We start from the raw sequence: 4,407 nt of genomic DNA, 5'->3' as shown, positions 1-4,407 counted from the left end.
AGGTCTATATGGTCTTGGCTCTTATATTTAGATTTTTGATCCATCTTGAGTTAATTTCTGAATAAGGTGTGATAATGGTGTTTCACTCTCATTCTTTTGGATATGGATATCCAGCTTTCCAAGCACCATTTGTTGAAGAGGATATTCTCTCTTAGTTGAATGGGCTTGGTGGCCTTTTCTAATATCAGTTGGCTGTAAGTGCAAGGATCTGTATCAGAACTCAATTCATTTCCATTGTTCAGTATGCCTATCCTTGTGCCAATACCCTGCTGGGTTTTTTTGTTTGCTTGTTTGTTTTATTTCTCTCCCTTTCCCCCCTCCCCTGGTTGTCTGTTCTCTGTGTCCATTTGCTGTGTGTTCTTCTGTGACTGCTTCTATCCTTATCAGCTGCATCAGGAATCTTTTTGTTTTTGTTGTGTCATCTTGTTGTGTCAGCTCTCCCTGTGTGCAGTGCCATTCTTGGGCAGGCTGCACTTTCTTTCACTCTGGACAGCTCTCCTTATAGGGCACACTTCTTGTGTGTGGGGCTCCCCTATGTGGGGGACAGCGTGCATCAGCACTCTGCATGGGCCATCTCCACACGGATCAAGGAGGCCCGGGGTTTGAACCGCAGACTTCCCATGTGGTAGGCAGACACCCTATCCATTGGGCCAAGTCCGCTTCCCAACCATGCCATTTTGACCACTGTAGCTGTGTAGGTATTTTGATTCCTCCAATTTCCTTTTTATTTTTCAAGATGACTTTGCCTCTTCTGGACCTCTTCCTCTTCCAAATATTAGTCTTCATATCCATGAACAGGGAATATTTGTCCAATTATTTAACTTTTCTTTGATTTCTTTTAACAGCATTGTGTAGATTTCTGCACATAAATCATTTACATCTTTAGTTGAATGTATTCCTAGGTATCTGATTCTTTTAGTTGCTATTGTAAATGGGGCATTTTTCTTGATTTCCTCCTCAGATTTCTCATTATTAGGGTAGGGAAATTCTACTGATTTTTGCAAATTGATCTTATGTCCTACAACTTTACTGAACTCATTTATAAGTTCTAGAAGCATTGTTGTAGACTTCTCAGGGCTTTCAATATATAAGATCATGTCATCTGCAAATAGTGAAATTTGTACTTCTTCCTATCCAATCAAATACCTTTTTATATCTTTTTCTTGCCTGAGTAAGTACTTGTAATACTATGTTAAATAGAAGCAGTGAAAGTGGTCATCCTTGTCTTGTTCCTGATCTTAGAGGGAAAGGTGTTAGGATTTCACCATTGTATATGATGTTACCTGTGGAAATTTTATATATACCCTTTATCATGTTGAGGAAATTTCTTTCTATTCCTATCTTTTGTTTTTATCATGAAAGTTTGCTGTATTTTGTTGAATGATTTCTCAGAATCTATAGAGGTTACAATGTGGTTTTTTTTTCTTTCAATCTGTTTATGTGGTTTATTACATTGCTTTATTTTCTTACATAGATCCATCCTTGCCTACCAGGGATGAAACCCAATTAGGCATGGTGTATAATTTCTTTGATGTGTTATTGAATATGTTTGGCAAATATTTTGTTGAGGATTTTAGTATCTAGTTTCATTAGACAGATTGGTTTATAGATTTCCTCTCTTGTGGAGTCTTTGGCATTGGTATTAGGGTGATGTTCGCATTATAGAATGAGTTAGACACTGGTCCCTCTACTTCTTTTTTTTTGCGGGGGTTGGGGGGAAGAGTTCAGTAGGATTGGTCTTAGTTCTTTCCAGAATATTTGGTAGAATTCACCTGTGAAGCCATATGATGTGGAGCTCTGCATAGTTAGGAGGTTTTTGATGACTAATTCTATTTCTTTACTTGTGACTGGCTTGTTGGGTTCATCAATATATTCTTTTGACAATGTAGGCTGCTTGTGTGTTTCTAGGAATTTGTCCATTTCCTCCAAACTACCCATCTGGCTGGCATATAGTTTTTCAAATTATCCTCTCATGATACTCTTATTTCTGTGGGGTCACTGGTTATACCCCTTCTTCATTTTTATTTTATGTATTTGTGTTTTCTCTATTTTTATCTTTGTTAGTTTAGCTAAGAGTTTATCAATTCTATTAATCTTTTGAAAAGTCAGGTTTTGGTTTTATTTATTTTCTCTAGTCCTTCCTTATTTTCAATTTCATTTAGTCCTGCACTAACCTTCATTATTTCTTTTTTGTTTCTTCCTTTCAGGTTAGTTTGCTGTTGTTTCCTAATTCCCCCATGTGTGAGGTTAGATCTTTAACTTTAGCTCTTTCTTTTTTTTTAATATAGGCATTTATGGCTATGAATTTCCTTCTCAGTACTGCTTTTGCTGCATCCCATAGGTTTTGGTATGCTGTGTTGTTGTTTTCATTTGCTTTGAGGTAGTAGCTGATTTCTTTTGAGATTTCCACCTTGACCCACAGTTTGTGTAAGATTGTGTTGTTTAACTTCCATATCTTTGCACATAATCTGTTTCTCTGCCACTTTTTATGGTAGTTTGCTCATAAAATTGTTTGCAACTATTCACATTTATCCCCTTGTATTCCTGATTTAAGGTGGGTTTCTTGTAGACAGCATATGGATGGGTCATACTTCCTTATCCATTGTGCCAATATGTGTCTCTTGACTGGTGAGTGTAATTCATTAACAGTCAATTTTATCACTGCCAAGTAATTACTTACATTAGCCATATATTTTTTTAGGTTTTTGTATGCTATATGTTTTTTCATTCCTCTTTTTCTCATTTTAGTTGTTCTTGCACTCTCCTCCAACTCTTTCTCTCTCTTGCTTTTCCTTATGACCTGTATAACTCCCTTTAGTATTTCTTGAAATGCAGGTTTCTTATTGTTTGTGGTGCATTACACTTCCTGGACATGTACATCCATCTCCATCAATAGGGTTGGAAAGTTTTCAGCCATTATTTCCTCCAACATTTCTTTTGTCACCTTTCCCTTCTCTTCTCCCTCTGGATGACAATAATGCATAGATTTGCGCATTTCATGTTGTCATTCTAATCTCTAAGTCCCAGCTGAATTTTTTCTACATTTTTATCTATCTATTCTACTATCTGTTTTATTTCAGATGTACTGTCTTTCACATCACTAATTCTTGCCTCTCCTCTGTTGTTCAAATCTAATGATGTGTGCTTCCAGCGTATTTTTTATTTCTTGGATTATGCCAGTTATCACTGTCATATCTGTTATCTTTTTATATGTGTTTGCAATTTCTTCAGATATTCTCCCTGTGTCTTCTTAATATCCTTAATCTCTTCCTTCACTTCATTAAGTTGATTCATCATATTTGTTTGGACATCTCTGATTATTTGTTCCTTGTTCTGCATCTCCTCCTGGTTTTTTGTTTGTACATTGAACTAGGCCATGTCTTCCTTTTTCTTAGTATGGCTTGTAAATTTTTGTTTGTGACTAGGCATCTGTTTATCTTGATTAGTTTATTCAGTTGATTTGTTTCCCTCTCTATTCTATAGTTTAATTTTGTTGTTTTTGCATATGTGGTAGGGTTTCACTTTGACAATTTGTTCTCTTATTCTATTTACTAATTCTTGTCTAATTTCCTTTGAAAGAAAAATGATTAGGATCAGAGAAAAGGAAAGAGACAGGAAGAGAAAAAGAATAATAGTAAATAATAATAGTAAAAGGTAAGAGAATAACTATACAAGACCTAGGAAATTGAAGTTTATATGAGTAAGAAGCACAGAGGAATAAGATTAGAAAAGTGGAATAGAAACAGGGTGCCTAAGCAATCCCTCCTGAAAGTCTCCATGTTGCTCAAATGTGACCACTCTCTAAACCAAACTTAGCGTGTAAATGCATTACCTTCTCCCCAGCATGGGACATAACTCCCAGAGATGAGCCTCCCTGGTGCCAAGGGATTACTACCAGTCACTAGCTGGTGATGCAACTAGAAAAAAGACCTAGAATAAAAAAAGGATAATAGTAAAGGCAAATTAGTTTATATGGCTAAGAGTCTTCAAAAAGTCAGGAGGTAATCAGAGGAGTCATGCTTATGCACACCTCAGCAGCATTTAAGAGACAGCCAAAGTAGATACAATCCAAGGTAGTGGTGCTCCTGAGGGCTATGGAGGCACACAGGTTCTATGGTCATGGCAGATGGCTCTAGAGTTCAGTGCCTAGTCAGCAGGCCCTACTTTGTAATTTGTATTCCTGAGCATGATGGAGTTGGACTCAGATATGACCTTTCTGCACATGCCTTTTCTGTCACTTTTATTGAACCTGTAGTTGATGCTACAGTTGGTATATACTCAGGAAAACCCATGTGCCAGCTGGGTCCTGAACCTCAGCAGTGTTGCAACTCCTATGCTCCAGTTCAGTTAGCAAAGAGGTAAAGATGGTCAACCACCACACCAGGGAACCAAGAGTGTCAACAACTG

Source organism: Dasypus novemcinctus, chromosome 2 (genome assembly GCF_030445035.2).
Source record: "Dasypus novemcinctus isolate mDasNov1 chromosome 2, mDasNov1.1.hap2, whole genome shotgun sequence".
In the NCBI taxonomy this organism is placed as follows: domain Eukaryota; kingdom Metazoa; phylum Chordata; class Mammalia; order Cingulata; family Dasypodidae; genus Dasypus; species Dasypus novemcinctus.
The sequence above is the reverse complement of the archived record's forward strand: the minus strand, read 5'-3'. Positions refer to the sequence as shown.